We start from the raw sequence: 15,413 nt of genomic DNA on the forward strand, positions 1-15,413 counted from the left end.
CAGTTTTATTTGTGTAGAGCCTTTCACAATACACACTTTTTTCGCTGTGCAATAGGATAGTTAAGTATCAGCGTTTTAAATCTCTGTCTATATAATGTATTTTATTATACATAATTGTCAGTTTAATTTTTTTGCATCCGAATTACAGTTATTTGAATTCTGTTAACAAAAAAGTGTTTTTGTGCTTTAAATGTGTAAATGAATACTCTAAATTATGTTGTACAATTGAAAGTTTGTTTACAATATGGAGTCTTTATTTACATTTCTACAGAACATGTTTGGACCATTACACCACAATAGAAGCATGTGGACAGACTGTAATGATGGACATCTGCTCATGCACAGGTAATACTTATGCCTGTGTTTATATTCTAAGGGTAATACGGTCTAATCTGCATTTAAAAGAATGAGTTTGGGATCTCAATTATTGAAAATCACATTTGATCTGATGCAAAACTCACTTGACTAAATCAAATGAAAAAGTCTTGACTTTGTATTTGTATTGTTTTCTCAAGCAAAGCAAATTTTGTAAGTCCACTGAAAACTTTTTTTGTACATTTTTTTGCACATAGATAAATGTTGTGTTGGAGGTGTTATTTGGAAACATGCTTTAGCAAACTAATCAAAGTGAAAATTTAAAGGGTTACTCCACCCCAAAATGAAAATTTTGTCATTAATCACTTACCCCCATTTTGATGACGTCTCCCATTCTTTTCTGGGCCTTGACAGTGTTATTTACTTGTTTACAGCGCTTTTATGAGTTTGGAACAACATGGGGGTAAGTGATTTTTTTTCTCCATAATAATCACAAAATGGTCAATGGTTACCAACATTCTTCAGAATATCTTCTTTTGTGTTCCATGTCATACTTGTTTGTAAAAACACGAGAGTGAGTAAATAATGACAGAATTTAGTTTTTTGGGTGGAATATTTTGGTACCTGTCATAGGCATATCCATTTATTATTTTGCATCCAACACATATTCATCCTGGAAAGATTGTTTTGTCCCCAGAACCTAGTTGAGTCCAGTAGTGTAGAGCAAAATATTACTGAAGCATATACAGTGGTGGCCAAAATGATTAGAAAACTAGAATTTTCACCAGCTAAAAATGGTCAGTTATTTCTATCTTTTGCTGTTGTGTGTCATTAGGAAATATCAGTTTACATTTCAGTTCATATGATTTACATTTGTAATAATTAATGGCATAATAATAGTGAGATTTTTGTTTGCACAAGGAGTCTGACAACAGCCAGTGCTCAACACACAGATGTCGGGAATGACATGAAGAATCAGAACAAACTGAGAAAGACTAAATCCAGAAAAACTGGCAACGTCTCTTAATGCTTCAATAGACCTACCTGCAAAGCTACAGCTACATTTTTACTTGAGTAAAAGTAAGAAAGTAATAGATTTCTAATATAATTAAGTGTTAAATGTCATTTAATATGAAAGTAGTGCAGTAAAAAGAAAAATATTATGCTTTGGAATGTTGTGAAGTAAAGTTTTGTAAAGAAAAACACAGACACTTGAAAAGTCCTTTTACAGCAGAGTTTATCAGGTAGCTATGCAGGTAGGTCTCTTGAAGCATCTTAAGAGACGTTGCCACAGTTTTTCTGGATTTAATCTTTCTCAGTTTGTTCTGATTCTTCATGTCATTCCAGACAGACTGGATGATGATGAGATCAGATCTCTGTGTTGAGCACTGGCTGTTTGTCAGACTCCTTGTGCAAACAAAAATCTCACTGGACTATTACTATTAGTGGCTAAATGAACGTTTGGAAAGGTAAACTGATATTTCCTACTGACACACTACAGCAAAAGATAGAAATAACTAACCTGAAACCATTTTTAGCTATTGAAAATATTATTGTCCAAATTCTGGTCACGATCATGCACAGTTTAGTAACATGAGAAAATACGAATTCGTGCGGACAATTTATTTTTTCCCCTGCATGTGCGGGGCTCTGTATGCTTTAAGCAGGGTTTAAAACGAAAAAGGTTGTCTCTGAGCAGAATCGGTATTTTACATGTTCTGTTCTTGCGTTCTCTGTATTATTACCGTTCAGCGTTTTCTTTAGGCTACTCAAAAAGAAAAAAACGAAGAGAGTCTTGATCTGGTAACCTACCTTGCGCTTAGTCAAAGCCAATACAGCATCATCTTTTCTAGATTTTGGCCAAATGTTTTAAACTAAAGAAAAAACTTTAAACGCTTTAAAGACATTAAAAGTATTTTTTCAAGATATTCAAATGTTTGCTATATAGTTATTAACACACTACTTGTATAAAATTGTGTGGGGAAAAAAAACATACGTCGCATTTAATTATTTCATTCAGAAATAGCTAATGTAAGCTAAAATACCAGTTGCCTAAATCAAAGTGCTTACAAACATTATAAACACAACTAGGCTATTTTATTCCCTTCTCTCCACAACATTATCCTTCACAAAGACTATAACAGCACAGTGAGGCGCTGGTCACGCTAAACGGACTATTTAAATGAAGAATTGTAACCTTTATATTTTTCTTTAAATATTTTTATTTTGATAATGAACAAGCTGCAATGTGAAGGTAGCAAAAATGTGTGTGCGCCTGAGGCGCCAGCGCGATCACGTTAATTTAGTCATACCAATGCTGGTTGCTCATACAAGCCAAGATATCATTCATCACTGTAAAGCTTTGGCAAAAAAAAAAAAAAAGAAAGAAAGAAAGAAAAAGAAAGAAAGAAAGAAAACGGCTTTCCCCTTCATTTTGCTTTACATGAACTTTGGATCGTGTCACAATGAATCGAAACTCAGTCCATTTTTCTCATATCCTATTGTTATTCTGTTAATGATTTAAGTGAAATATATTTATATGTTTTTGTGCTCTGGTCCGCTGCTGTGCTTCTCTGACAATGACCTGGCAGCGGTTCACTGACGACTTGTCACTAGATTTTTCCATACAATTTATCGTCCGTTCTCGAAATTGAAAGTAATCAAGATATTTCTCCGGAGCACAATGTTACAAGAAAGACTGTCCAGTTTAGCTCTAAGTACTGAGAATGCCCGCGCTCGCAACATCGACATAAAATCTGCACTCAAAGTCTTTGCACACCAAAACGCTCGCAATATAAATATAGAATAAATATTTATTCCGGCAGGGATTTTAGTCTGATTGAAAAGCAGTGAAATACGCATATAAGATGGTATATATGCTATAGCCTATGCTATTATTAATAATAACGTCAAATACATCAATGCAATGATAATTCACCACATTCATTACTGATAAATCAGTTATGTAAATGGAAGAGATGGACTCAGGTGCACAATAAATTTTCATGCATGACATCACTGCTGGTGGGAGGGGCCCCATCTCCTGTTTTTTTGCGCGGGGGGGGGGGGGGGGTGCTGTGCTTCTAAGATGTGCGGTACACCACTGTGTAGCAGCAGCAGTTTTCATTCCCCATTTCAAGCACAGTTTTGGAAAAAGAATTACAGATCATTCATACTCAGCTCTGATGAGCTTAATCAGTGGAAAATCCGTATCTAGGCAAGATCTCATTTGCGAAATCTTACAACACCTCTACAGAATATGTAGAATAGGAGTGAGCATTTCCTTCTTATGGGTTCCAGCACATGTAGGGGTAGAAGGCAATGAGGAAGTAAACCATTTAGCCAAGAAGTTTCTAAAGCGTTCTGAGATGGACATCAGTATTCCTCTAATTAAAATGGAAATTAAGGGAATAATTAAATCAGCTTTAAACAGAATATGGAAAAAGAACTGGGATAACGAGACATTTATATAATATTCAAAACAAAGTGGGCTCTGAGAGAAATAACTATGGAAGTAGAAAGGGGGACTCTATTATTACTAGACTTTGAATAGGGCACATATCCCTTAATCACTCATTATACGTCATAGGCAAAAGAGAATCCGGTAACTGTGCACAGTGTGGAACACCAGAAACAGTTGAACATCATGTGCTGACTCAGTGTACAAAGTATAATAGGGAAAGAGAGGAGTTTTCAGAATCACTAAGCAATGTAGAAAGCAAGGACATGACTGTAACAAATATATTAAAAAAACGCACAGAAAGACATTAATATATTACAGAGCCTAGAGAAACCGGCTTGTTCCACAGAATATAGGCTTATATTGAAGTAATAATTTTATAATTTCTTTTTATTTTGTTATTATAAAATATTATTATTATGATCGTATTATTATTATCTTATTCACATATTATACAGAAAAGTGGGATAAAGGACGACATATGCACAACATACAAAATAAAGTAGGTTTAATTAGAACAAGCTTTGGCAATAGAAAGGAAGATACAATAATTTCTCGCCTGAGAATTGGACATACAACACTAAATATATCACTCCAGTTGATAGGGAAACACGACAATGGACAATGTAGCAAATGTGGTCAGCCAGAGACTATAGAACATGTCATAATTCATTGCGGAGCACACAAAAGAGAAAGACTACAATGTAAAAATGACTTGATGCAAATAGGAATCAACACAATAAATATGGAAAATGTTCTAAGTAATGCATATAAAGGATATGAAGTATTGATTCATTTTTTAAAATCAATAGATCCCTATAAGAGAATTTAGTTTTTTTCTCTCTCTCTCTTCTCGTCTCCCCCCATTCTGTCCTTTCCTAAACATCCAATCCCCACTTCCTGCGTTGCCTCATGAAAACAGAGCTCATACTCCAAACCCCCAGTAGATGGCGATATGCACCAAAGTTGGATGCCAACCGCCATAACTGAAGAAGAAGAAGAAGAAAAAGAAGAAGAAGAAGAAGAAGAAGAAGAAGAAGAAGAAGAAGAAGCAGTAATCCTACTGGTTGACAACGTGATTAACAACCCACACCTGTTGGAGATTAGTGTAACAAACAAGAAGCTGCACGAACACGGCCGCAAAGAGAAGTCTTCTTTGAATGTGGTAAGTCAACATTTTTCGACGATAAAACGTTTTAACTTTAAGTAACTTTTTAGCAGGTCTTTAATTTTGTGTCTCATTATTGTTAGTTTGCGCTGTTTGATGTCGAGAGCGGATATTTGTGTGTTGTGCTAATGATAAACACACTGGTTTGTTGTGCAAGTACAATTAGGAAAATTAGCCATGGTTTTACTATAAATAAAACCCCAAAACGATGGTGATTGTTATTGTAAACCATGGTATTAGTACAAATACAAAAGGTAATCAAGTCGACAAAAAAGCGTAATATTCTACGCTTTTATTAGAAATGTCATGTAACTTTAGCTAATAAATGAGGCATTGCACATTCACAGTAATTAACTTCGGCCTATTATGCCGGTGAATATCTGTGATTCTTTTTATGCAAGCACCCCTGTTACCTAAATTTGATTAGTTTTAGCATGTGTACATTTTTAATTGACTCTTTTTACATTAAGCTACAACAGTTTTACACTTTTTACTGCGTTTTGCAGTATTATTATTATTATTATTATTAATTGAGACTACCTTTTCACCATATATCAATCTGACTTGTGATTTCCTGCAGGAAGAACTTGTTAGTGAATTGTGAGCTGTTTTTAAGTTTCTGCTTTCTGTCTGTAGGGTATTTCTGGTTCAGAGTTACTGGAGATCATGAGGAGGTGGCAGGAGAAGCAGTGGAAGGAGAATCCTCATTGACCTTTGACTCTTTTCTGGACTTGAAGTGCACCGTTTGCTGCTGTAATGCATCTTTGAGCTGTTGGACCCGTCTGATTATACCAGCTCGGACCCATTCTCTGGGTAAATGCTTTGGGCAGTTTGTTTTAACAAATGCCTTGCATTAGAGAATGATCACTGTGATTTTTGTGTGTAAATTGTGTGCTCAATAAAAGGATAAATGTGATATTTGTGTGCCGTTCATGATTTTCAGAGATCCTCTGATCTCAGTTCTCCAAACATCAGCTGTTGAATCTTTTTAAGGTTGTGTGCATCTGGCAAATTTAGATGTGTCTTTGAATAAGCTGTAGTTGATTTGTAGTTTAAAGTTAAGTCCAGTTTATTTGTTCTTAACAGAGCTGCTTGTCTTCAAATAAATGACTGTTTATCAGCAAAGCGTGCATCTGAATGGCTGTAATGTGGTGTAGTAATATTGCAACAAATTCAGCCACGGGTCAAAGTCTCAAGCTGTTGTTCATCTCAGTGTGAGCAAATGTCTGAGTAATATACCTTCAAATGGGCCAAACACACCTTTCTCCTTGTGCAGGTGTCGTCTGTAGAGCGAGGGAGCCTGATGAGTCCTGGATCAGATCCTGGTGGAGCGTTTTGCAGGTAAAATAAGTTGCTGTGTGGGTGGAGCCTAAAGTGGGTGGGCTGTTGTTAATTAATAATTAAAAAAAAAAAAAAAAAAAAAAGTTTGTACTTTAGCCAGTGTCTGGAATTTTTACAAGTATAAACTTAAAATTTTGATTTCTGCTGGATAACCGCTGCTCGATATTGTCTGGGAAGCCCCAGGGGGAGCGTCTGGATCTGTACTCCCCCTTTGTCTGTAACCTTCTCTCTCGTCAGGTCGTGCTCTGATCCGCTTTGCAGCTTGTCACAGCGCACTACCGAACGACCGTCACGCAACCGTGCTTCGGTGACCAGTCTGGGGCTTGAACCCGGTACCTCCCGTCTAGGGAGTACATGCTCAGTCCGCTGAGCCACTGGCACTTCCACACTTACTCTACTGTTTTGTTTTATTTTGTTTTTAATTTGGACTTTTCTTTAAAGACTAGTGAAATTAAACATTTTTCCATCCCAATAGGGGATTTGAACCTGGGACTCCCAGGTTGTAGACTGACGCTCTGACCACTGGGCCACAAGCTCTTTCACTCTTACTCATGTTTTTTTTTTACTTTTGACTTTTTTTCTCACTAAAGACTAGTGAAATTAAACATTTTTCCATGCCAATAGGGGGTTCGAACCTGGGCCTCCCAGGTTGTAGACTGACGCTCTGACCACTGGGCCACAAGCTTTTTCACTCTTACTCTTCCTTTTTTTTTTACTTTTGACTTTTTTTTCTCTAAAGACTAGTGAAATTAAACATTTTTCCATCCCAATAGGGGATTCGAACTTGGGATTCCCAAGCTGTAGACCGACACTCTGACCACTGGGCCACAAGCTCTTTCACTCTTACTCACGTTTTTTTTTTACTTTTGACTTTTTTTGTCACTAAAGACTAGTGAAATTAAACATTTTTCCATCCCGATAGGGGGTTCGAACCTGGGACTCCCAGGTTGTAGACTGATGCTCTGACCACTGGGCCACAAGCTCTTTCACATTTACTCATCTTCTTTTGTTTTTATGTGACTTTAATAGCTTGTATTGCAATGTTCAAAGTTGATCTGTTTATCTGAATATGCCGTTTGTCACCATTGTTGAGATTCATGGGCTGGTTCTTGATGTCTATGTGTGCCTATACAAAACACTTTATTTCTTTTTAAACAGGTTGTAAAAAACCTTTCCAAAATGTATAGAAAATACAGAATCTTTTGCTGTGGATTCACAAAGCTATTATAACAAGTAAAAAAAAAAAAAAAACATAACACAGAGATTAGACACTAGGTGATTCAGGTCAAACAATGAATATGTTAAAACATAATCAACACCTGATGCCTTGAGCTTTTGGCTTGGCTGGCTGTTTTAACTCAAATACAACAGCCAAATAAAATCTAACAGTGATGATGTAAGGGTCAAGAGCCCAACTAATGCAAACACTGACCACTATAATGGTTGCTTAAAATTTTGGTTTTCTCCTTTGGTGATTCTGCTTATTAACATCAGGTGTCTTTAATAATGATCAGTCATCACTTTGTTAATCACCTAATTATCTGATTAACTTCATCACTGCTTCAGTGTTTATATGAGTCCACACTTAGAGTGTTAAATTAACACTGGGGATTTTTCTGTGCACTCTGATCACTGGGCCACAAGTTCTTTCACGATTACTCTTCTTTTTTGTGAACTTTTGACTTTTTTTCCTCTAAAGACTAGTGAAATTAAAAATGTTTCCATCCCGATAGGGGACTTGAACCTGGGACTCCCAGGTTGTAGACTGATGCTCTGACCACTGGGCCACAAGTTCTTTCACGCTTACTCTTCTTTTTTTAACTTTTGAGTTTTTATTTTTATTTAAAGACTAGTGAAACTAAACATTTTTCCATCCAAATAGGGGGTTTGAAACTATGGCACCCCGTAGACTAACTCTCTGATCGCTGGGCCACAGGATCTTCCACATCTAATCAATGAAATTACTGCACATTATCTGTGTTTATTTCTATGAATGATCTTCTTTATTATCTGTATACTAGAAAACTTAAAAAAAAAATTATTTTAAAAACAACTGTGCTTCTGCTAATGATTGAATCTGCATCAGTTTGCAAAAACAATGATTAAACCAGTGTGTGTTTATGATATTGAGCTCAAGTGTTGTATCAAATTGGTCATACTGTCACAGAAATGGTAATTAAGAACTTTAATAATTCTTTGTCAAACTCAAATAATAGCACAACTTGTAAATAACAACATGAATTGTATCATTTGTATATTTTAAAGAAAAAGTCCAACAAAACATCCTGGAAGTTTTTAGCAGTGCTGAAGATCTTAATCATCTATTTGAGGTGTTTTTAATCAGGGTTGGAGCTAAACTCTGAGAAGTGGCTCACCACTCTTTATTTAAAAGGAAAAAAATGCTGTTTTCAGGTATTAATGCAGATACACTTGTTGTCCACAAGAGGGAACACATTGACACGTTGATCTGGTTTAATGAATGTGCCTCTCAGTAAAAAGTTGACAATTAAAATGGAGAGCCGTTTCATTAGGTTATAGTTATGAGTAATTTTGATACAGACTTAATTAAAAATGAATACAAATAACCAAATTGTCAGCAAAAATAAACATCTTTTACCTAGAGACATGCTGAAAGAATCTCGTCTTATCATACTTGTCTGACCACATCAGATGAGAAATGATCTGGATAACTGCACTTCAGTTTTTACCTTGAGCTACAAGTCATAGTTTGTTGCCAACAGACTCAAAGTTTATTGTCCACATTAGAAACATTCTCATACTGACTGAAGAAAGGCAAATACCCCCTTTATTATTTGGTTAAATGTAAGGCATGTGACAAAACTGTGTCTGCATTGAGTAAAAACAGCAGGAGGTGGAAAAAGATTAAGCAATTCTGTTCCAGTTGAGCCACTGTTCTGATTTTAGCTGAATCAGCTGATCGAAGTGTTCATGATTAAAAGAAACTTTCAGGCTGGTGTGGTGGACTTGTTTTGCACAAGTGGCAATTCATATATTTGCCTCATATGCAGCAAACGACGAGGAAAAACACCCCTTAACACCACAATTTAAAATACTCTTAAAATGACTTCACATAAACAAAAGCTCTCAATCAAAACAGTCCAAAACAACCTTTAACTCACTTGTTTCAGTGATTCAGGATGCAAAGTGTTGTGTTGGGATCATGGAGTCCTGAGTTCAGGCTCTGCGATTGCTTACATGAAGTCTATGTATTGCATTGCATCCAACAAAGTGGCTAAAACCTCAGCCCTTATTGTGAAAGCTGTGGTGGCACTAGTGGCTAAACACACGTTACTCACAATCATGGTGTCATGGGTTCAAACCCTGACTCAATTTGTTCAAAATTTAACTGGCTTATTGTTAAAAGGACAGTGAAATATGAGGCCCTTCAAATGTTCAGCTGGGATCTGTGGTTCAGCGGTAAGAGCGCTGCTTCACTGTTTCAGAAGTTGCTAGTTCAAATGCCAGCTAAGTGTGTTTAAAATTTAACTGGCTTATTGTACAAATGACAGTGAATAGTGAAATATCAGTTTCTGCACATACCAACACATGGAATCTGTGGCTCAGTGGAAAGCACACTACTTTATGGTTTCAGAGGTTGCTGGTTCAAACCGCAATTCAGTAAGTTCAAGGTTTAACTGTAACAATGCTACAGTGGATATTCAAATATAAGTTCCCGCACAAATTCAGACAAGAGAACTATGGCTTAGAGGTTAGAGTACCGTCTCGTTGTTTCAGAGGTTGCAGGTTCAAACCCCAACCCAGTGTGTTCAAAATTTATCTTATCGTAAAATGATAGGGTGAATAGTCGAATATAAGTTCCAGCATGTGTTGAGAAAAATAATCTGTGGCTCACAGGTAAGAGTGCTGGCTCATGGTTCAGAGGTTGCTGGTTCAAACCCCAGCTCAGTGTGCTCAAAATGTATAGTTTATCGTAAAATGATAGGGTGAATAGTCAAATATAAGTTCCAGCCTGTGCTCAGACAAGTGATCTGTGGCTCAGAGGTTAGAGTGTTGCCCCATGGTGCAAAAGTTGCTGGTTCGATGCCAGCCAGATCACTGTGGTACAAGTGAGTGTTGAGTGAATGAAGGGGCGGGGATGATCAGGGTTCTCCCTGAGTCCCCGCACGATGTCCAGCAGGGGTTATACTTCTTTATAGAAGAAAAAAATTTGCATTAGTAAAAAAAAAAAAAGAAAGAAAGAAAAAAAGAAAAAAAAAGACATACTTACCTGTCCAAGCGCAGATGTTCGTCTACTCGTCACAGAACTTCTGTTAAAACATAAAACACATCCATTATTCTGTAGAAGAAACACAGAAGCAAAGACATTACAGCACATAGTATATCTAAAACATCACAATTTAAAAGTTAGTCTAACAGTTAATAAATATATGTATGCAAATTGTATTATATTCAAGGAACACATTTCTAGTTTTGCAGTTAATTGTCATATTGTATTTTCGGGACGTTTTGGAATATTTGTCCTCTCCCCAAATTTGTCACTACCGAAACACAGTAATATATAGTTTAAAAAGAAGGCCAAATAAGATTTTGCTTACAGTTACAGTTTGCTTAAAGATAAGCTTTACAACAAGTTACAATTTTAACAGTATTTCAAGTGTGATTTTGTTGTAATTTGAATGCACATCTTTGTAAGAGGCAAAAAGCTGATCATACTGATTTTAAAGTTAAGGATTAATTCGTTTGAAAATCAAAAACTATCATAACATCTTAGTTGATAATTCAGTATAAATTCTTTTTGAAAAACATCCTATATTTTGGTTGTGACTGCACATTTTCCATTGTGACAGTATTGCTTTGGTAGTAACCATATTACATTACAGAATTTTATCTTACATACTAAAATACTACAAATTTGCATAACTGTACTAAAATTGTTTATTTCCCCCAAATACCGAAACAATATCGACATGACGGTCATGACTGTTACAGTAATGATGATTTTATGGGATAACACCCCCCAAAAATTAGCTGTATAAAAAAAACACCTCTGCCATCCCTTTCCCACCATGTTTAGTACACAACAAAACACAAACATTAGTTCTAAGTCTTACCTGTCCATGAGCAGATGTCTATCATTACAGACAATGTCCACACGTCCCAGAACTCTGCTTCTGTCCAAACACATCCCTCCTGTAGAGAAAAGACAACCACTATAGAGACATCAGAGCAAGAAGATCTGTCCGAGGTAAAGCGCTGAAAGGCTAATACAACAGAACTGCTGTATTAATTAATGTAATGTAAATTCACATGTAGCATTTAAAATATACATCTTTTCTTTATTTAAACCAAATTTGCACTATTTTTGCAGAATTCCGATGCCAACATGAAAATAAATGATCATATTATATATCAAGTGTGATAGTTAAGATCACTTTCATTCATACAACTACAGTTCAACATGAATTTCTCTATTACTTTTAGCCTATTCATTTTGTTGATATGTGTGTAAACAAAGTGCTTGAATATTATATTTATCTGGAGTTTAGCTGATACATTTTATCTAAGATTTAATTTTTTTTTTAAATAATTTTAGCATTTAAAGCAGATGCATTTTTAAGGACAAATTTCCACCAATGAGATCAATCTGTGTGGTTCATTGTTTACCTCATTATGATCGCAGCATTCCTTTTTTTATTGGAGAAATACCTGCAATACACATGATTGTTAAAAATCAAAAGGTCCTCCATATTTTCTTTTTACATACAAGGTTAAACAAAATATTATCTACATCTGCAGATATTAAGTATACACAGGTATATATTAACATATGAATACAGTGTTCTTGGTCTTACTATACAAGCATATACGACTTGAATATACATACAAACGTGTATCTATTTTAACATACAGAGAGAAAAAAACCACACCTTTGCACGATTCAGAGGTTTTTGATTTGTAATCGATGCATCGAGAAAATGAATGAATCGTTACACCCCTAGTTGCCATGTTTTGGCAAATTGATGTCTTTTATTTTGTAAATGGAACCGTATACGTTCTAAGTGAAGTGTCTTTGTGAGTTCGTTGAGCCAAAGCTGGAGGCGATTTATTTTTCCAGAAAGTTAAAATAAGTTTTTGGGCCGTTAAAAGACCATAAGAAAGAAATTGTTGTTGAGACTTGGACAAACCGAGCTCATGTCTTGACACTCCAAACACAATTAAAAACTCATCAGAGATAACACTGAAAATCTTACACCAAAAGTCTTGAAGACTAGGACATAATGCATAACTATGAAGCAGGGTTGCATCGGCTGTCTTGCATTTATCACATTTTGGGGAGACACCCTGAAATACTCTGGATAATTTTGTTTTAGAGTAATGTAACCTATGCAAGATTTTGAATTGAATGAGACAATGTCTGGAGTTTATGGAACACCTGTTGATTTCTTCCAGACTATCTGCCCAAATCTCATTCGAGATCTCTGAACCTAATTCTTCCTCCCATAAACCTTTGATTGTGGATGTCACAGGTAGTTGAGAGGACTGAAGGGTATTGTATATGCAGGAAATCATTTTCTCCTTACCAAAATAGTCCTTAAGACAGATGTCAAGACAAGAAGGATTATTTATTGTGAACCTCTTTAAGTAGGATTGTGCATAGTTCCTGACTTGCAGGAACCTAAAAAAAATTATGAAGTTTATATTTTTTCCTGTATTTTTTCAAAAGAGGCAAAATTACCATCTTGATAAAGATCACCTATTGTATGAATTCCGACATCTCTCCATTTGTAAAAACCTAGTGTGGAGGGTATAAAAGAGGGATTGTCAGCTATGGGAATTGATAAAGGTAATAACTCCGCCCCAAAATGAGTTCTAATTTGTTTCCAAGTACGAATAGTTGCTTAAGTTGCTTAAAAAAAGACTTAGGAAGAAACAAGGGGATGTTCTGAAACAGATATAATAGTTACGGGAGAAAAACGATCTTAATAGCATTTATTCGGCCTATTAACGAAACGGTAAGAGTCCTCCAGAATTGAATATTTCTCTTCAATTTTTCTAAAAGGGGAGCGTAATTTGCTTCTCTTAAGGCACTAAACTTCTTAGTTACCACAATCCCTAAATAAGTAAATCTGTCTTTAGCTATTTTAAATCTGTGAGAGATCTTTAAGGCCAACTGGCATGAGTTCACTTTTGTTTCAATTAATTTTATAGCCTGAAAATGAGCCGAATTGTTCAATTACTTTTAATATTACAGGAATACTAGTTGAGGGCTTAGTCACATATAACAGGACATCATCAGCATATAAAGAAATCTTATTTACAGTGGTTTTAGTTCAAAGCCCATGAATTCTCTGATCAGAACGAATAGCTTCAGCTAAAGGCTCAATAGCCAAGGCAAAGAGAAGGGGAGAAAGCGGGAAACCTTGACGTGTACCTCTGAATAAAGCAAAGGAAGGTGACAAAATTCTATTTGTGAGTATTCGCGCCTTAGGGTTTTTGTATGGAGTTTTTAACCAAGAGATGAACCTCTTCCCTATGTGAAATTTCTGTAACATAGCAAAAAGGTAAGGCCACTTTACCTGGGCAAATGCCTTTTCGGCATCTAAAGACAAGATCATTAAGTCAGACCTATTCGTCTGGGAAGAGTATAAGATATTAAAGAGACGACGAAGATTATTAAAAGAATTACGACCCAAAACAAAGCCAGTCTGGTCAGGTTTCACTAGTTTTCCTAACAACGTATTCACTCTGATGGCTAATGTTTTAGCTAAATTTTTTGGTCTACGTTAATCAGAGATTGGCCTGTACCCCCCGACCTCCTCTGGATCCTTCCCTTTGTTTGGTATAACTGTGATTACTGCTTCATTAAATGACTGGGGCAATTGTCCCTCCTCCAAAGCCTGAGAGAACATATTAAGCATGTATGGCCCCAACAGATTGTTAAATGCTTTATATACCTCACAGGGAATTCCATCGGGGCCGGGGGATTTACCCACCTTAAGTGACTTTATGGTATTCTTTAGTTCATCTAATGTTAAGTCAGCTCCAAGAAATTCTCTGTCTTTTTGATCTAGCATTGTTACAGCTGTTTAAAAAAAATTCCATAGTAGACGGATCCTCAGTTGTGTTGCTAGCGTACAGTGATTCATAATACTGTTTAAAATTTAAAATTGTTAATTTCTTTGGGGTATAATAAATAACTCCCAGATTCTGATTTAATCCATTGAATTGTACGGTCGTTTTCAAGCTTTCGTAGCTGTCTAGATAACAGTTTGTGTGGCTTATCGCCAAACTCAAAATATTTTTGTTTCATGAACAATAAAGACCTTGAAAACTTTTCAGATGTTATCTTATTATAAGCATTCCCTTTTTAGAATGTTTGGTGAGTAGTCCATGAATATGAGTGCAGAGGAATCAGGAATTTTGTGGCGAGTGATTGTGACTATCCTCTTTACACTTTGGGCATCAGAATTTGTAACCACTTCTGATAAATTCTGAAACATTATACTGAAAAACTGAAAAAATAATACGCATCTGAGTCATGCACATTAGTTGGTTAATTAACAAAAACTCATGGACCACCACTGATCGCAGCTTGTAAAATAATGAATAAAATTAATTATTAATTATAATTAAAATAATCTTAAGAAAACCAACTTCCAGGCTCTTATGTGTTTACTCAACTGTTTCTCTATCTGTTTCTGTCAATGTTTTACAGATAAAAAGACAAAGTCAGTATTGTGTAGTGTTTACTTGTTTGGATCATCAAACATCAACATGAGTATGTCAACCATTCCCACCAGTTTTCTTGAGAGTACAGTGCAGTTCTCATCTTCTGAACTCTCAGATGAGCTCACCGCTGCCCTTGCCGCATGGCGGGGATGGACAATAATGGAGATTTCTTCTCCTATATCTGAAGAGCCTGAGTATAGGGACCTCACCTCAATGCAGTGGTGCCTCCCAGGTCCCAACAATCAGCACCGGTGCCTGCCTATACCAAGAAGAGGGACGACGCCTCATCCCTGCCTGGTCTTTATTGATGCATCTGAGAAGGTTGAGTCTCTGCACTCAGGCTTCTCAGATGCATCAATGAAGACAACAGAGCACCAGAGGAAGTGGAGGCAGACAAAGCCACAGGGAGCACCTACA

General features: G+C 36.1%; 1 long non-coding RNA gene across 1 annotated transcript; it reads right to left on the reverse strand.

Moving 5' to 3' along the window:
* Window positions 1-8,538: 8,538 nt before the first annotated feature.
* On the reverse strand, window positions 8,539-13,188 carry LOC141333707 (uncharacterized). Its single transcript, XR_012355419.1, has 3 exons — window positions 11,378-13,188; window positions 10,534-10,573; window positions 8,539-10,454 (listed from the first exon to the last, which is right to left on the reverse strand). It is a non-coding gene; the product is annotated as an uncharacterized lncRNA (long non-coding RNA).
* Between the last annotated feature and the right edge of the window lie 2,225 nt (window positions 13,189-15,413).

This window comes from Garra rufa, chromosome 4, assembly GCF_049309525.1.
Source record: "Garra rufa chromosome 4, GarRuf1.0, whole genome shotgun sequence".
NCBI classification, from domain to species: Eukaryota; Metazoa; Chordata; class Actinopteri; order Cypriniformes; family Cyprinidae; genus Garra; species Garra rufa.